Raw genomic sequence first — 20,602 nt, forward strand, 5'->3', positions numbered from 1 at the left:
CCTCTGTAGGAAATGAAAGCAACTGATACTGTAGTTGGGAAGAAGACAGGCAAGACTGGGGACTTGATGCTTTCACCTTTTCATGCTTTCATTTTATTTCATTTTGTTTTTTTAAAGCATGCAGCAAGTGAAGCGACAAGAGGAATCCATTATGCAAATCATGTCACTTTGCATAATGTCTCATGACTGGAATATGCAAATGAACTGTATAATTTATGAGTGCCAGTGTCTGTCTAAAAGTGTTTCACATAATTTACAAAGTGAGCCTGAGAGGCATGAGGAAGGCAGCTCTTCCGATTCCATTGCCAGGAAAGCTCTGTATATTTTTCTGTAAGTGATCCCTTATAATATCATCAAGTGCTATTTAACATAAATGAAGGTTTCAAATGTACATGAAAGGCAAAGGTTTTCCTCTCACTTCCTTCACCCATTGATTTTTTTTGTCTAACATTTGCAAGAAACTTGGACTCAAAAGCCTTAAATTTTGGATTTAATTTGGAAAAGAAAAGTTATTTGAGCCAAACTTGCTCTTTGTATATGGGTTTTCTTTTCTTAAGCAAGGAATGTCTTAGAGAAGCAGACACTATCTATTAACATTTGCCTGAACCTATAGAAAGCAGAAGAATGGGATTTCTCAATTTGGTTGGTTTTATGTGTGCCCTGTAACATTTTATAAATAATAGTCTCCCAGATGTATTAAATATTGTTATGGAAGACTCATACAATCAATATTCTTCTGAAAGTATAATTCTACTTTCAGAATAGTCTTCACAGGAGAAATTATATCCAGTAAAAATCAGATTTCAGTTAAGTGAGTTTAGTTGGCCACTCTATGTCTCATTGTGCTGACTTTTTTGAGTAGGGGATTGTGAACCTTTTGAGAAGTCATAACATCTTTGATAATATGGTCTAATCTGTCCTTGTAGTTTTCATTATAATCATAAATTCTGTGAAAGAGAGGTACAGACCATCATGAAAGTGCAAACCACTGATCCTTAACAAAGAGGACATAATCCTTGGAGGGAATGTCAAAAAGACTTTCTAAAGCAAGTGAATTCAAGGTCAAGTCTGAAAGTTGAAGAGAACTTAACAAAAAGAGGGAGTATTTTTCAGATAGAGATTATATTCAGTAAGTCCTGATGCAGAAAAAGAACATGGCTACTTGGAAGAACTAAAATAAGTCCAGTGTGACTACAGTATAGAGAATTGGTTATTGGCTCAATTGGGAACAGATTAAGAGGTAAACATGTGAAGAGTAACTTGTTCATTATCTGCTTTCATTTGATGATGCCTAATCTCTTACGTTATTATTAATTATGTGTACCAGTACTTCATTAAGTTCATATGGAGAACTACTTCAGATTTCTGAATCCAACCTTATGTGACATTCCTTCTTTTTGCAAAGTTTTATTTTCAAATAATAGCCATTTAAGAAAACAGGAAAAATGACCCATCTGACGAGAGCAGAATATAAATTATTTTTAAGTGCGCGCAAAACATGTGCTAAAATAGGCCACATTGTGTTCCCTTTTAAAAAATCAGTGAATTTAGAAGTATTCAAGTCAAAGACAAAATATCATCTCTTGACCACAAACAAATTGAACTAGAAATTAACAACAGAATAATATATAGAAAAATCCCAATTTTTTTGGAAATTAAACACATTTCTAAACGGCATGGGTCAAAGAGGCAGTCACAGGGAAATTTTTAAAATGTTTTTAATTAAATGAAAATAAAATTTCTGAGACGCAGCTAAAGACGTGCATTGAGGAAAATATGTTTTAGTGTCTTGTTTTAGAAACCTAGAAAGTTTTGAATCAATAATATGTGTCTTAAGAAAACAAATTAAACTCAAAGCAAGAAGAAGGAAAGAAATAATAAGAACATAAACCAGTAAAGTTGAAAATAGAAAAACACTAAAGTCAGAGTCCTCGAAAGCTGGTTCTTTGCAAAGATTATGAAAATCAATAAGCATCTAGCCCAACTAAATGAGAAAAAACTGAGAAGACATAAATGACCAAGACTAAGAATGAAAGAGTGGGTATCAATCACTAAGGCCGACATATATTAAGTGGATAATAAAAGTAAATAGCAACTTCATTAATACATTTGATAACCTAGATGAAATAGACAAATTCCTCAAAAGACACAAACTACCAAAACTCATTCAAGTAAACTAAACCTGAATAGTTTTATATCTTTAAATAAATAAATTGAGTTTGTAGTTTAAAAACTTTCCTGTAAAGAAAATACCATGCCCAATGGCTTCCCTGACAAATTCTACCAACCTTTAAGGAAGAAATCATACCAATTCTAAACAATCTCAGGAAACAGAAAAGGGAAGAACATTCCCCCAACTCATTTGATGAGGTCAGCATTACCCGATGCCAAAAAACAAAGACAGTGTAAGAATAGAAAACTACAAACCAATAACTCATAAACATAGACACAAAAAGCACAAAATATTAGCAAATTGAATCACATTTGCTAATATGCCCAAAGAATGAGAAATAACAACCAAGCCAAGTTTATTCCAAGAATGCAAGGTTGGTTCAATATACTAAAATCAATGAGATTCATCATATCACCAGGTTGTTATTTTAATAATCATTTCAATGGATGCAGGGCAAAAATGATAGAAATTAATATCCATTCCTGATAAAATATCTTTGCTAACAAGGAATAAGTGATAACTTCCTTTGCGTAATTAAAGGTATCTATACAAGAGAATAACAGATTAGAAAGGAATAGATAAAATTATCTTTATTTTCAGATGATATCATTGTCTGCATCAAAATTCCAAATTTATGAAAAAGTTTCTAGAACTAATAGGTGTGTTTTGCAATGTCATGGGATACAAAATCAAAATTCAAAAATGCACTCGTAATAAATAGTTAGAAATTTTTAAAACAAGTACCATCATAATAATATTAAAAAGCATGAAGTTTTAGGGATAAGCCTAAGAAAATATGTTCAAGGTTTACATAGTGAAAACTATAATACACTGAACAAACAAATTAGAAATACCATGCTCATGAATTGGAAGACTCAATATTATTAATGTAATTTCTCTTTAAATTGATATATATTGAAATTTAATTCAATCTTCATCAAAAACCCAATAATTTTTTTCTAGAAATTGACAAGCTGATCTAAAATGTATAAAGAAAAGCAATAGAAAGCTAAGACAATTTTGTAAAAAGAACATTAGAGGACTCACATTAGCTTTGTAATATTGCATAAAGCCACAGTAATCAAACAGTGTGATAATTACATAAGGATAGAGGTAAAGATCCATGGAAAAGAGTAGAGAGCCCAGAAATTGATGCACAATTTTTTGGCAAAGTTTCAAAGGCAATTTGATGTAGAGAGAATAGTCATTTTAATACACAGTACTGGAACCATGTGAATGAGAGACTTGACCCACTCATTATTTATACAAATACTAATCTTAAATGGGTATTAGAATAAAATAAAAACATAACACTAAAATAGTTCTTCAAGAAAAGATAAGTTTTGTGACCTTGGGCTAAGCAAAAGATTTCCCTGTAGATAGCACAGAAAGAACTTACACCACGAATGAATTAGATAAGTTGGACTTCAGCAAAATTGAAAACTTCTACTATTTGATTGGCAAAAAGTAAATGAAAACATAAGCTACATACTAAGATGAAATATTTTCTACCAATAACAAGGAGGAGAATTAAACAAAACTAAAAATGACACAGAAGATAGAATTAGTGGATGAGGACATTTAAACAGCTGTCATAACTGAGTAATGCAGAAACATGTTAAGTAGAGACATGAAAGACAAAGATTGTAATTTAACTTGTAGAGAGTAAAAACTACCATGTCTGAGATTAAGAATACCACTAGAGGTGATTGACAGGAGATTGGATATTTTAGAAGAGATTAGTGAAGACATAGAAATAATCCACCATAACACCCAGAAAACATTGGAATCAATGTGAGCTAGAAGACAATGGAGAAACACCTATAAAATATCAAAAGAAAAAAGTTCAATTAAAATTTTATACACAGCAAAAATACCTTTTAAAAGCAAAGATCAGACCGGGCATGGTGGCTCACACCTGTAATCCCAGCACTTTGGGAGGCCGAGGCAGGCAGATCACGAGGTCAGGAGTTGGAGACCAGCCTGACCAAGATGGTGAAACCCCATCTCCACTAAAAAAAAAAAAACAACACAAAAATTAGGCAAGAATGTGGCACGTGCCTGTAATCCCAGTTACTCAGGAGGCTGAGGCAGGAGAATTCCTTGAACCCAGGAGGCAGAGTTTGCAGTGAGCCGAGATCACGCCACTGCACCCCAGCCTGAGCAATAGAGCGAGACTCTATCTCAAACAAAACAAAACAAAAAGGTGAAACAAACTTTTTCAGATGTACAAAAGCTGAAAGAATGAATCATTAGCAAACCTGCTTTACGAGAAATGTTAAAGAAGCCCTGCAGGCAAAAGCAAAATTATACCACATCAATAAAAGGCCTTGGAAATGGTGATTATGTTGGTGAATTTAGAAAACTTTTTTTTATTACAAACATTTAAAAATAATTGATAGCTTAAAGCAAAAATAATAATAATGTATTTGTCTTATAACATGTAAAACTCATGACAACAATAGCATAAAAAGTATTGAAGAAAACAAATGGAAGATTCTATTATAAGGTGTTATACTATACATGAAGTGGTATAATGTCGATAATATCACTTGAAGGTAGACTAAAAATTAAAGTCTTATTTTTTAAAAACTAAGTTAAATGGCAGTTATGGTTAATAAGCTAACAAAGAAGAGAAAATGAAATTACCAATAATGTTCAATTAATCCAAAACAAATAGCAAAATAATAGATTTAAACTTAATCTTCAATAATCACATTAAATGTAAATGACCTAAATTCCCTTATTAAACGGCAGATATTCTCAGATTGCATTAAAAAATAACAAGACTGATATATAGGCTGCCTACCACCAAACCACCTTAAATATAAATAGTTTAAAAATCAAAGTAGGGGGGATAGATATACCATATTAACAGTAATCAAATGAAAGCTGGAGTCAGTATATTAATATAAGACAGTATTATTCAGACCTCATAGAACCAGATCCCAGAAAGATGAAGTTAGCCACTAATGTATTGATTTGCTGTCTTGTGGCAACAAGTGAACCCTAGTTTCTCTTTTAGTTGATGGATTCTGAGTCAGAACTAACTTAGGTGTGGAAACTGAGCACAGGATTACGACTTTTCATAGTGGCTGACTTCATCTTCCTGCTCATCTAATCTCAGTTTCTTGAATATGTGTTTTATGGATCTGTAAAATATTATATAATTATGTGTGTGGTATACATTTCCATCATGCACCTGATAATTAAGTGCTGGCACCCAATCTCTGCTATTCCTGGATCATATCATCCACATTGGTAGAGGAGATTCCAGTTCTGTAACACCATCACCTTCAAAGTCCCCATCTACAGAATAGTCATTACTAAGCTTGATGCTGGTAAATGAAGCAACTTCCAGATCCTTCCAGGGAACATCGTGAACTGGTTTTTGGCTTCATATAACATGTCTACTTCTGCATACCCACTTTTCTGAGGTTTTTATTATGCTCTGAAGAGTTTACAACATCATTTAGCATGTCTCTGTTTAATGGGAGCTTTCACTTGTTTGAAGTATACAAGAACCACTGCATCGGTGTATTAAAAACTGATTCCAGCTGGGTGCAGTGGCTCAGGCCTGTAATCCCAGCACTTTGGAAGGCTGAGGTGGGTGGATCATGAGGTCAAGAAATCAAGACCATCCTGTCCAACATGGTGAAACCCCATCTCTACTAAAAATACAAAAGTTAGCTGGGTGTGGTGACGTGCACCTGTAGTCCTAGCTACTCAGGAGGCTGAGGCAGGAGAATGGCTTGAACCCATGAGGCAGAGGTTGCAGTGAGCCAAGATCACGCCACTGCCTGGCAAAAGAGTGAGACTCAGTCTAAAAAGAATAAAAATAAAAACCTGATTCCAAGGGCCTTTGTCAGAGTGTTAAGTCAGAGTTATGGAAAAGTTTCTTCATTAAGCAGCTTTACATTATACTTCCCCTGGTCCAGCACCCTTAGGATTTACTCCCAGGCATACTCTGCCAGTTTCTGCAGTACTTATTAGCCAGGTACTGCCACTCTATTGGCATTAAATCTCCTTTCTCCCTTAGCAGATCCAAGATTTTCCCATGGGGCTATGCTGAGACTTGACATAAGTTATTCCTCTAGTGGCCAAGGTTTTGAGGTTAAGCTCTAAGAAAGGAAAGCATTATTCTATAGGGTACTTTGAAGTCTCTGCATGGTCATAAGGAAGATAGAGCTCCTATATGCTAATGAGGAAGAATGGGTTCCTTCCACAGGCCCACAAGATTCAAAGTAATATTTTCTATCAGGAACTTAACTTTGGCATAGAAAACTTGGCTGGGATGAGAAAGTAGCCTTCTCTTAAATCCTGCCACCTCTTATCATTAACTCACATTTCTATTCTTAAACCATGTTTGCCTATTAATTTTTATTCTTTACTATAAGTTGGTGTTTAATTGACCTAACTTGTCATTCTCTTTCTTCATTAAATCATTGGTACTCAGCAATAATTACCCAGCTTCACAGTCCTAATACCTACTCTCTTACACAGGCTAACACTATCTTTCTGCTTTGTATCATATTCCCATTTACTATAGGTGAAAGTCTTATAATTTACACCACAACAACCTGCCAGGGACTCCACAACCTTTTCCATACTATTTTTCCGGTGATCATACTGGTAGCAGCTGTCCTAAGGTAGGACTGTCTAAAGGCAGAGCCCTAAACAGCAATTTTTGTATGAGTGATATATTAAGATACCAGTCTCTTTCAGGAGATTCTTGTAAGGGAGGAAATGAAACAGGATAGGACAGAGAAAAAGTTAAACAAAGATAGGGTTTCAGAAGATGTCTAGCCTCAGCTTAATCCTATAGGGAGCTCTGGAGCATGCATTGTATCCCAAAGCTTGTCCTTATCAGACATAAGGTAGCTAGCTGGCCTGTTGTACCCCACATCAGTCAATCATTGGTTCTGGGCTGCCTCTGGTGGGGTGGCATATCCTAGCCATTCCAAGCAAAGTGGCTTCTGAAGGCTGAGGTGGTGCTCCCATCAGCCAACAACAATCTTATAAGAGGCAAATGTAAGCTATTATGGTCAGTTGTATAGTTGCAATGTCCTGGTTAACAAGATCTGGGCAGAGCAACAATAGCATCTGCAATAGCCAGGTAGTTAATAATTATATGAAGGTATGTTTATGTTCATTCATTACAAAAATGGAAATTAAAACTCGAGATACCATCTTTTCCATATACATTTGAAAAAAGCGTGTATTTTGCAATTGTTAGGCATAGAATTCTAATTGATGGTTGTTCACATCTATATCTTTTCTGATTTGCTGTCTATTTATCAATTACTGAGGAATGACTTAAAATTTTCAATTATGAGCAGGTACTTTTTATTTGTCTTCATTTCTATCATTTTTGTTTCATGTCCTTTGAAGTTCTGTTATTAGATGCAAACACATTTAGGAATGTAATGCATTCTTAGTGAATTGAACCTTTTATCATTATGAAATCTTTTTGACTCGTAGTATTTCTTGTTTTGAAGTTTACTTTGGTATTAATTGATTAATCGTGTCTCCATAATACATCTTGTACCTCTGTAGTGGTTTTGGTTTTGGTTTTGGTTTTGGTTTTTGAGATGGAGTCTCACTCTGCCACCCAGGCTGGAGTGCACTGGCGCGATCTTGGCTCACTGCAACCTCCACTTCCCGGGTTCAAGCAGTTCTCCTGTCTCAGCCTCCTGAGTAGCTGGGACTACAGGCGTGTGCCACCACGCCCAGCTAACTTTTGTATTTTTAGTAAAGGCGGGGTTTCATCATGTTGGCCAGGCTGGTCTCAAAACTCCTGACCTCAGGTAATCCACCCACTTCGGCCTCCCAAAGGGCTGGAATTACAGGCATGAGCCATCACGCCTAGCCACCTCTATAGTTTTTAGTAATGACTACTTAGGTGGTAAACTTATTAGAAGAAACAGGGAACTAGTTAACCTAAAAATCAGAGCATTAGCTGGGTGTGCCTGCGTGTACCTGTAGTTGTAGCTACTCAGAAAGCTGAGGCAAGAAGATTGTTTGAGCCCAGGAGTTGGAGGCTGTAGTGCACTATGATTGCACCTGTGAATTGCTTCTGGACTCCATCCTGGGCAGCATAGCAAAACACCATCTCTTAAAAACAAAACAAAAAAATCAAGGCATTGGTTTTCTTCAGGAGGAAGGCTGGAACATGGTATTTGGGAGCCTTTTCTGTCACTAGGTTCTGTTTTTTCACGTAGGTGGTAGTAACACAGGAGTCTGCTTAAGAATTTAATTGTATTTGGTGTACTTTCTATGTGTTTTATGCTTCACAATGAAGACTAAAGCAAACAAATAATGTTTATTATGTCATACATACAAAGAATATTTACAAAAATTAACCAGATGCTTTTCACAAAGGAAATTTCAATAAATGTCAAAACTGATATCACTCAAATGGTATTTTCTGAGTAATACACAATTATATTCAAAATCAAACATAAAAAGTAATTTTTAAAACCCCATGTAAGTAGATTATATAATGCAAGTAATGAATTAAAACCTATAGTATTAAATATCATTGAGTCTATACTGATTTAAAAAATTGAATAAATAAATTAAGGCAAAAGGACACAGCTTGTCCTTATAGTAAATTCTAATAAATAAACGCAGAAAAATAATGGAAATAGAAAATCACCATTGGTAAATACAGAAATCATTTTTACAGGCAATAATCATCTATGGACGCTAAAATTGAAAAATTATGATTAAAAAGATTATTTTTTATATATTTCCTTTTAAAAATCTTATCTCAAATATATTCATGAAAGATATGTATTAATTACAAAGGGAAAAATAGTAACTTTACTGTGGAAAAACAGGTAGATGCCACCTTAATTACATGTTCAGAGTTAATATGAACCACTCTCTTGACATCAGGTATCTCCCGATATTATACACGTAACATCATGTTATGTACATAACTTGGGCTTAACATCGCCTTGGCAAAAATGAGTAATTTCAGTCCAAACATGAGAGAATTTCAGACAAAACCAAATTGAGGGACATTCTACAAATTACCTGTCATGCCTTTTAACCTTTCACCTTGGCAAAAATGAGTAATCTCAGTCTAAACATGAGAGAATTTCCGACAAAACCAAATTGAGGGACAGTCTACAAATGAACTAATCAGTATTCTTCAGGAGTGTCAAGGTCATGGGAAAACAAGGAAAGACTGAGAAACTGCCATTGATTGGTAGGGACTAAAAATACATGATGACTAAAGGCAACCCCTTCTTCCTATACAGACATCTCAGTACAAGGTTTGTCCCTGTGTTAAGACTACGATAACTGTTTTTTAAATCTAGTAGGAGATCCTCTATAAATATACCAAGGGCTTCTCACATTTATCAGTGCCTTATAGCACTGTGGCAAAGACTCCCTTATATGTGCTTGTCATGGACCTTAAGTATGTCAGCATACCATTTCCACTTAATCACAGGTGGTAGTCAGCCAGTTCACTGAGGGGTATCCTGCTGGAGAAACGACACAAGACTACAACAGAGGCACAAGAAATCCATGATGATCAACTGTCAAGAACTTAGTCCTTCATTTGTAAACACGAACATACACGTAAAGATCACCAGACATATGAGGAAGATCAGTAAAATGAAATTAGAAAAATGAATTATTGATTCCAGAGGAAATGTAGATGACACAAGAAGCAAATGGCAATTTTCTTTTTTTTTTTTTTTTTTTTTAGATGGAGCTCACTCTGTCACCCAGGCTGGAGTGCAGTGGTGCGATTTTGGCTTACTGCAACCTCTGCCTCCTGAGCTCAAGCAATCGTCCCACCTCAGCCTCCTGAGTAGCTGGGACTACAGGCATCCACCATCACACCTGACTAATTTTTTTGTGTGTTTTTTGTAGGGACAGGGTTTTGCCGTGTTCCCCAAGGTGGTTTCCAACTCCTGAGCTCAAGCGATTCGCTTGTGCTGGCCTTCCAAAGTTTTGGGGTTATAGGCGTGAGCCACTGCGCCCGGCCAAAAGACAACTTTAAAAACTTTAGTCTGAAGGCTTAGAGAGAGAATCAAGAGGATTGATATCCACCAAAGACAACTAGAAAGATAACAGATTTCCATGCAAAGCAGAAATCAGCAGGAAAGGTTCAAAGGCATGACAGTTAAAACAGAAAATGTAATAGAATTGATAAAGTGACACATCACTGACTGAATAATATGAAAGGAATCCCCTATAACATAGTGCTCTAGAAATACCACATAGGAGTTGAGATGTAGTTACCAACATTTATTTCATTATTCTGTTTTAGAGCATTCCCTTAGGCTTTCTTAGCCATTCCAGTTTGAAAAAGTTGTTTCACACTATTTTTCTACTATCACTCCAGAATTCATAGACCTAGAAACATTAACAATATCCAAAGTATTTAAACTGGGATATAAAATAGTTTTTCTATAGCCATCAATTCTGTTCTTATATTTTCATACAACATTTACTATTGCCTTTTCCAAAGCTGAATGGCTGTTATTTACTTAGGAAAGAAAATATTGTATGAAAATGAGCCCTATAAAAAGTATACCCCTCACTACTATCCTCACTGCAAGTCTCCAGAGTAGCCACTGCTGACAGCTTTCTTTGTATTCTTTTCTGTGTATTGACAACTACATATGCAAAATGTTGAACAAAAATGGGATTGTATTTATTTTTCAGCATCTTGGGTTTTGTTTTGTTTTTTTTACTCAATAATAAAGCATCAGAATCTTTTCATGCCTATGTCTACATATCTGTCTTCTGGGGTTTTTTTTGTTTGGTTGGTTGGTTTTTTTTTTTTTTTTTGAGACAGGGTTTCACTCTCTTGACCAGGCTGGAGTGCAGTAGCATCATTATGGCTCACTGCCACCTCGACCTCCCAGGCTCACGCGATCTTCTTTCCTCAGCCTCCCAAGTAGGTAGGACTTACAGGCACGTGCCATCATGCCCAGTTGGTCTGGAACTCCTGGGCTCAAGCAGTCTGCCCAACTCAGCCCCTCAAAGTGCTGGAATTACAAGTGTGAGCCACCGTGCCCAGCCTCTGTCTCATTTTTAACAGCCAGAGTCATGTGCCGTATAATGACATTTTAATCAGTGACAGACCACATATACAACAGTGATTCTATGCATATCATGGAGCTGAAAAATTCCTCTCACCTAGTGATAACGTCATCAATGATTACTCAAATGTTTATGGTGATGCTAGTGTAAACCTACTGTGCTGCCGGTTGTATAAAAGTATAGCGCATACAATTATAACAGTATATAATACTTGATAATAAATGACTATGTTACTGGTTTACGGGTTTATTTTTTTTGTTTGTTTCTTTTTTTGTTTTGAGATAGAGCCTCACTGTGTCACCTAGGCTGCAGTGCAGTGGCATGATCTGCATTCAGATCATAAGGCATTAGATCCTCTTAAGGAGCATGCAACCTAGATCCTTAGCATGTGCAGTTCACAATAGGGTTCACACTCCTATGAGACTCTAATGCTGTGGCTGATCTGACAGGAGGCAGAGCTCAGGCAGAAATGCCTTGCCTGCCACTCACCTCCTGCTGTGTGGCCTGGTTCCTAAAGGGACCAGTGCCAATCTGTGGCCTGGATGTTGGGGGCCCCTGCTCTATTATATTTGCGCAATGACAGATTCACCTAACAATGCATTTTTCAGAACATATCCCCATCATAAAGCAATGCATGACTGTACATAGAATTCCACACAATGAATGCATTGTACTTAAACCATTTTCCATTTGATAAACCTGTTTCACTATAGCAATAATTATAATAGTATCTTCAGCTTTCATTCAATCAGTCATCCGTCTTTTAGCATTACTTTGTTTGCTTTTGATTTGCTGTCCCTGTTCTTAGTATGTTCATCCTTCCTTCCTTCTCCCCTTTCTTTGAAAGTTGTGTTTTTGGTATACCCATTTATTCTTGCTTTTCTTCCTGCTTAATATTCTCAGTTGTGATTCTTGTTGTTACAAACACTTTGAAATTTTAAATTAAATTTAGCTAGAAGTCTTTAAGTTCCAGTGAATGGCTAATGTTTGTAGCAGATGCCTTTCAGCAGAATTTGAGGGTGGTGGGACAACCGGGCATCTGAAGCTTCCAGCATTCTGAGACTGAGGAGGAATAATCAAGATTAACAGAGCAGAACCCTCTTAAATAATACAATCGGGACTTGTAATTGGGCAGTTAACTGAAAAAGTTGGTTATAGCTGTGACTAATAAAATGTTAAGACTTAAGCATTTTACTTTCTTTAAAACATAAAACTGCATTTATTCACCAGTCCTTAGATGTAAAGCTGCCAAGATCTTTTCTTCGAGTTTAGATTGTTGGATGGTGTTCTCAGAGCTCTCACAAATATCACACTCTTAATGCATGATGTATGATTTCCCATTTTGATTTCTTCGGAGAAAGAAACTAAAGACATTTTGAAACAATTTAAATATAGAATACTTTTACATATTGACAGTTGTTCTAATCTTTTTCAATGTCTCATTCACAGGTTAACTTTTAGTGACCTCTTTATTGAGTCCTTTTGAAGCATTCTGCTTAGTTTGTTGCTGTTTTTATAGGCTACAGTTCTTTTGCTGCACTCATATTTTATCAATTTATATATAGTTAATTAGATTTTGTAATAAAAGTAACAAAACAGGCATAAACAGTATTGGAAACAAACACAATTGATCTTTAGTAAGCTTCTACTTAACTAGAGGAACAAGTATCTGGCCATACTAGAGAAGAGATTATTAGCCATGAGCCTTCAGCAAGGTGGATATGTCATGTTTTTAAAGAGCAAAAGGGCCAGGTGCAGTGGCTCATGCCTGTAATCCCAGCACTTTGGGAGGCCGAGGCAGGCGGATCACCTGAGGTCAGAAGTTCAAGACCAGCCTGACCAATAGAGTGAGCCCTTTCTCGACTAAAAATACCAAAATTAGCCAGACATGGTGTTGGGCGCCTGTACTCCCAACTAGTGGGGAGGCTGAGACAGAAGAATTGCTTGAATCCAGGAGGTGGAGGTTGCAGTGACCCGAGATCATGCCACTGAAGTCCAGCCTGGGCAACAGAGCGAGACTCCATCTTGGGAGAGAAAAAAAAAAAAAAAGCAAATAGTGCCAGGCAATAGAGTGAATCACCTATGTGGAGACTGTTTAAGATAATTTTTACTGTACATTAAGATTAAAGGAGATCAGCAAACTGCACACTGGCAGAACTAGGTGACAAGTAGTCACATAGTTTTCTTGGCTGTTAACACTTGGGTTATTTTCAGGAGTGTATATCATATTTAACTATTTTTTATTGTTATTAGGATGTTGAAGGGAAAATCCATTTTTATCTACCAATACCTGTTTGCATTGTTGGAACATGGCTTGGGTTAAGACTGAATTTAGCCATCCAAAATTGCTTTTTAGTGTGTGCTTAACTGTGAATACTAACGATATGTCCCTGCTAATAAGTAGGAAATATTTTATCCCCTCTTTTTAAAATAAATAAGGCTTACCTAAAAAGATCTTAAATCTGCTTTTATTTCCAAAGTGTTTTGAGAACTCCATTTGGCAGCAAAATTTAAACCAATAAATACACTGCTTTTTCTTAATATAAATCATTTTTAACCTCTTCCTTCAGTGGTTATGGGATATTGCAGTAAAATGCTGAGATCACCTCTCTGTGTTCTCCAAATACCCCGCTTCCTGGCCGTGCACACTGCCTAAGGGTTCAATAAGCAGGTTAATTCTTCCTTCAGGGTTGGCCTGAGGGTTAAGGTTCCTGATGAGCCAAGTAGAGCTTACGAGTAGGAAGAAAGTGAGTGGAGAAAGTGTGCATGAATGATGGGGGAGAAAAACCACTCCCATGCAGCTGAGGTCACACAATGATCTCTATTCTATTTTACATGTTTTATGCGTTTCTATTTTCTTTTTGATGCTTTGTTTTCAGCTTATCTTATGACTCTGTTATAACACAGCTCTTTCAACATCTGACAAAGGATTGTTAGGAAAACATTTTCCAGTGTTTTCATATAGCTGTTTTGGTGAAAGTTTTGGATTCTATTCTTTTTTGTTTTTTCATTTATCCTGAACCTGTTTCTTATTTTATATTTTTATGAATAAGATGAAATAAGGGAGGGAATAATTGTGATAATATGGAAAAGTTTATTTTTGCTTGATTATATATTTTTCTATGATATCTCCAATAGTAATAATAATGATGATCACCATATCTGTTGGTATTTTATATATTTTACATATTAACCATTATCCCAATTTTAAACTGACTTCACATTTTACTGATTTTCCTGGCAAAATCAGACTCCCTGAGTTTAAGTCTAATAACTTGTCCCATGTTATGTAGGTAGTAAGCAGATGAGTAAAAGTAGAAAGCTAAGACATAAGCCTCTAAGCCAAAGCTTTTTCCTTCTTTCCAGCATTTCTCAATCTATGAATCCTGAAAGGTTGGGATGTCCCCAGATGTCATCTTATAACAAGTTTTTTATTCTTTCAACAAATATTGACTGAGTGCTCATTATGTGTTAGACACTTTTCTGGGCACTTGAGATACATTATGAAAAAAGAAACATGTTGCTGCCCTGAGCTTAAATGAGCTTACAGTGTTGTGGGAATAGGGGAGATAGACAATAAACAAGTAAAGAAGTGAAATACATAATATGTTAGAAGGTGACAAGTGCTGTAAAAAAAGAAAATTCAACAGTTTTAAATTGTGCTTTCATCTTTTTAATTATATTTAACAACGATAATGTGAATAATCTTAGTAACCTCTTATAACAAAATACTCCAGCATGGGCAACAAAGTGAGACTGCCTCTTTGAAAAATTAGCTGAGCATAGTGTCACGGGCCTATAGTCCCAACTACTCAGGAGGCTGAGCTAGAAGGATTGCTTGAGCCCCAGGAGGTCAAGGCTGCAGTGAGCAGTGTTGATGGCTGCATTCCAGAACAATTATTTGGTGTTTTCTCTAGAAACACAATTATTTGATTGTGTTTGGCTAGATAGAGAATACAAAAAATGTCATCGTACAATGTAAAACTGAAGGTGCCATAGTGGTTTAAAGAGGATTGATCTGTAACATAGCATATGGTAGTAAAGGCAACATGAACCCAAATGAACACTGCTGTCGTTGGTATCATCTTGAATTTGAAATAGTCATTGTATTGCGGAGACCATATTTCCATATTTTTGTATGTGCATATTTGAAATAATTCCATGGTGCCAAATACCCTGTTCCAAATCCCATCAATCAGATTATATAATGCAAATTGAAATAATAGGAATATTTAAACTTATATTTAAATAAAAGTTCTATAATGTTAACAATGACACTGATACAGTTTGGCTGTGTCCCCACTCAAATCTCATCTTGAATTCCCATGTGTTGTGGTAGGGACCCAGTGGGAGATAATTGAATCATGGGGGCGGTTTCCCCCATACTGTTCTCATGGTAGTGAACGAGATCTGATGGTTTTATCAGGGGTTTCCCCTTTTGCATCTTCCTCATTCTCTCATTTTTTGCTGGCCATCATCCACATAAGATATGACTTGTTCCAACTTGCTTTCCACTATGATTGTAGGCTCCCCCAGCCACTTGGAACCGTAAATCCAATTAAACCTCTTTCTTTTGTAAGTTGCTCAGTCTCAGGTATGTCTTTATCAGCAGCATGAAAATGGACTAATACACACACCTTATTAAAATAGGCGTTCAAAGATTGTTTCTGAGCAGGACTTTGTTAAATATAAGTCTGATCATACTGTACTATCAAACAAAGCCTTTACATTGTGAAACTATTTTTTAAATAAAGGTTTAACATGTTAAAGTACATAAATCTTTAGTTTTCAACTCAGTGAACATTAGTGCCATTTTATACAATATACTTCTGTAAAGAGGCAGTGTCCACAGTAGTAACATGAAAATTTTAAAACAGTAAATTTAGAAATATAGAACACCAAATAATAAATCTAAGTTTAGACCCATACCTGAAGAAATACCACCTTACATTAAACCTAACATTAGCAATTTTAGTAAAGCAAAATAATTTATATTATTTTTATTTAAATATTGATTTTATAAATTTTAAAAATTTAGTTTTATAGTTATAAGAGCTTAAGAACATGCATTAAAACCTAACTTTATGATTTTATGTTTATATGTTTAAAGTAATATAACATTAAGATTATGCAGAATTTCATTTTAAAGGGTCTGTATAGTTCTTACATTTGAGAAGCACTTTACTAAGCAGCATTGTCTTCCTCTAAGAAGAAATTTATTTGATAAACAATTGATTTATTTGAGTACCTTTAATGAAAAGCTGTAACTGTTCTTGTTTATTGCCAAGTTGCAATTTGGTAGGGTAATAACTTCTATAGAAATATAATCTACATCTATCCAGTCCTCATTTGTGATCCTGTCAACAATTAGTGGTTACTCAAGTTGGTGATCAGCCTCAAACTATATTGTCATTACAAAAAATTTACTTTTGTTGGGAAATTTTTATACATATTAATTTTCCTATATAGGTTCTTATTACAGAAACTTTAATCATTCTATCCTGTGCCCTATTTTTATGTTAACATTTTTATAATTCCAAATTCCTGAATTCTTGAATCTAAATTATTAAAAGACTTGATTGAAGTAGACTTAACTTAGTAACCACAACTTATAAGCAATGACTAATCTGTGTTTTCCAGGTCAATTCTGGGGAAGATTTGTGGATGTGAATTGGAGCATGTGTTTACATCATGGCATTGAAAACAATTTTAAATTCAGTATTAGCCATTCCCATTCTTTTTTTTTTGAGACAGACTTTCACTCTGTCACCCAGGCTGGAGTACAGTGGCACAAGCTCGGCTCACTGCAACCTCCGCCTCCTGGGTTCAAGCGATTTGCCTGCCTCAGCCTCTTGAGTAGCTGAGATTACAGGTGGGTGCCACCACACCTGACTATTTTGTATTTTTAGTGGAGACAGGGTTTCACCATGTTGCCCAGGCTGATCTCAAACTCCTGACCTCAAGTGATCCACCCAACTCGGCCTCCCAAAGTGCTGGGATTACAGGCATGAGCCACTGCAACTGGCCGCCATTTCCATTCTTACCTTACTATGAATATAATTAAAGCCATTACATTGTATACTTTAAGTGGGTAGGTTGTATGGTATGTGAATTGTATTTCAATGAAGCCACTTTTTAAAAATTAGAGCCATGTGGCGAGGTGCGGTGGCTCACGCCTGTAATCCCAGCACTTTGGGAGGCTGAGGCGGGTGGATTACCTGAGGTCAGGAGTTCGAGACCAGCCTGGCCAACATGGTGAAACCCCATCTCTACTAAAATTACAAAAATTAACTGAGTGCAGTGGCACACACCTGTAATCCTAGCTACTTGGGAGACAGGCAGGAGAATGGCTTGAGCCTGGGAGGTGGAAGTTGCAGTAAGCCAAGATCATGCCACTGCACTCCAGCCTGACCGACAGAATGAGACTCTACCTCAAAATAAATAAATAAATAAATAAAAATAAGAGCCATGTAACAGTCTATTTCTATTTCTATTCACCATCTCATCCTTTGTGATATTATTTTATATGTAATGTATACATTAACCCAAAAGGTGACTGTTGTTATATTTCATTAGTCATTTTCTTCTGAAGATAAGAAAAAGTTTATAGTTATCCAAGTATTTACCATTTCATATTTTCTTCATTCTTTCTATATAAATTTTCATCTAATTTTCCTCAACCTGAAGAATTTGTATTTCTTGTAGAACCATTGTGCTGATAACAGCCTCTTTCAATTTTTTCTGAAAATATATTTATTTTGCTTTCATTTTTTAAGATGATTTTTTTCCTTGATAGAGATTGTAAGTTTGGCAGCTCCCGCTTCCCTCAGCACTTTAAAGATGTTCCATTATTTCTTCACCTCCATTGTTTCTGATGAGAAATCTGCAGTAATTTCTATAATTGTTCCCCTGTTTATAATGGGGCTATTTTTCCTCTGGATGCCTTTCTCTTTATTTATGTTTTCAACTGTTTGGTGAAAATGTGCCTGGTTCATCAGATCTTGTATCTGTAAATTTATGTCTTTCATAATTTAGGAAAAATTTGGTCATTTTTTCCTCAAATCTTTTATTATACTGCATTTTCACAGCTTTGAGTATACATTTAAATATAATTTAAACCACTTAAATATAGTCCCACAGAATACTGAGTCTTTCTAGTTTTTTTTTCAATATTGTTTCTCATCTTCAGATTGAATATTTTCTATTGATGTATCTTCAAGTTCACAGCTTCCTTTCTTTGGCTTTCTCTAACTTACTTTTGTTTCCATCCACTGTTTTTTCATGTGTTTAGCAGTTTTTAATTGTGCTATTGTGGAGGCTATGGCTATCTTTAAATACTGTTGATTTTGTTCTAGCAAGAAATTCAAGGGGCTGAGCTCAAAAATGAAACTCCTCCCTGAGCTAAACTCTTTGCTCATTTTTTTTTTTTGGCCTTCTAGCTGTTGTTTTTTTGCCAGGTCCTCTGCATATGCATTAATCAAGACCAGCCAAGGATTTGAGAGGGGTTATATGAAGATTTTGTACCTCCAGGCCCTCAGCTTTCTCCTGTCTGAGGTTTTCCCAAGATTTTCTAGCCATTCCATCAGCCCAAAATTTTTGTCTCTGAATCCTCAAATCAGGTAAGACTATAACTTTCTGCTTGAGTTCCAGCTGTTCCATGTGGTGTAGACTGACTGGAAAGAGCCTTCAAGTGAAAAGCCAGATGCAGAATCAATGCAATTCCCCTTCCAGTTTCTACCTAAGTTGTCCCAGTGCCTTCAAGTAGTTGTTTTTATATTTTTCCCCAGAATTTATTGCTATCTATTGGAAGGTTAACATAATACAAGTCAATCTACCATCACCAAAAGTGTAATGGCATCATAATTTTAAAATTTGAATAACACTTTTGTACACAGAATGTTCCTTTTTCGTGACCTCTCGTTCTTGTCTCATGAATGCAATCAAAATGCTTTCTTATTTAACAATATTGATTATGGGTCTTACAAGATTATTTTTGGCTTCCTGTTCTCTTTTCCTCAATTTTTTTTTTTTCTTTATTCAGCTTTTTAGTGTATGAAGAGAGGAACTTTGTTTAGATATCTGGTCCTTGACTTTCCATTTGTATTTGAGGGTGAGGTACTAAAAAGACAATTGAAATCTTCTTGTGCATAAATGTGAATTGTTATCTGTTGAAATCAGTGTTAGACAGAATGACTAGTCATTTTATTAGGGATCTCCAAATGTCACTATTACTAAGTCTTTTATTTTATGTTGGTGTTATTTCAGAGAGGATTTTTCTAAGTTCCTGTCTTAAGATTATGAGTTTGGTTGTCAGCATTCTTGGAGCCACACTGGGGAAAGAAGCTAGCATGGTGATATGGTTTGGCTGTGTCCCCACCCAAATGTCATCTTGAATTGTAGGTCCCATAATTCCCACCTGTCGTGGGAGGGGCCTAGTGGGAGGTAACTGAATCATGGGGGCAGGCTTTTCCTATGCTATTACCATGATAGTTAATATGCCTCACGAGATCTAATGGTTTTATAAAGGGCAGAGACTAAGTCTAGAAAGTACTTCAAATCAGCCTCACGAGATCTGATGGTTTTATAAAGGGCAGAGACTAAGTCTAGAAAGTACTTCAAACTTATTCACCCTGGTACTATGGGCACACTTAGAGAAAATATTTGTATATGTATGCCCAGATTCAAAGATGTGAGCCTCGTCCATTGGTACATGAAGACCTGGCTGTGAGCCAAAGTCACAAGAAATGTGGGTAAGTACAGCTGAGCCTCTCCCATGCATTGAGAGGTACTCACAGGCTCAGCGCTAAGCAGGCTTGCACTGGGTAGGTTTTCAGAAAAGAGCCATGCCCAATTTATTGTGGCTTATCCAGCAATGACCAAGAATTATGGCATCAGAGTATTTCAATAGTGACAACAAAGAACATTCTGGGGCTGCTGGGTTCTCTTTGTTTCAATAAGGGTATCTTGTGCCAGTGACATTAGTAACAGCTATAAAGAATTCAACTCCTTGGTTGACTGGTCAGAGGATGCTTACCAGAACTGACCTTTTAAGTCTGAATAAGCATCCCTAGAGGTCTTGGAGCTGTCAGCAAAGCAAACATCCTGGGGAGAAAATAAAGGCATAGAGACATTTAATTTGAAAATTAAAAGGAATGTGACATTATTGTGTATCTTGGGCTGATGATAACAGATGTGTGTATACACATATAACAAACATTATATATGGACGGGAAAGTACTTGACAGTGATACCATATCAACAACTGTGTACTTAAAAATTGTGACTAAAGAGCACAGATACCAAGAAGAGACAAATTTTATCCATGAACAATCAGTCCCAGTAAAGATTCCTGAAGTTAAC

The 20,602-nt window shown here is 35.9% G+C and overlaps 1 protein-coding gene across 1 annotated transcript in view; it reads left to right on the forward strand.

Annotated features, from left to right (window-relative positions):
• Positions 1-20,602, forward strand: part of PMFBP1 (polyamine modulated factor 1 binding protein 1) — a 532,821-nt gene that overhangs the window by 214,294 nt on the left and 297,925 nt on the right. The window lies entirely within an intron of this gene.

The sequence above is a fragment of the Macaca fascicularis genome, chromosome 20 (genome assembly GCF_037993035.2).
Source record: "Macaca fascicularis isolate 582-1 chromosome 20, T2T-MFA8v1.1".
In the NCBI taxonomy this organism is placed as follows: domain Eukaryota; kingdom Metazoa; phylum Chordata; class Mammalia; order Primates; family Cercopithecidae; genus Macaca; species Macaca fascicularis.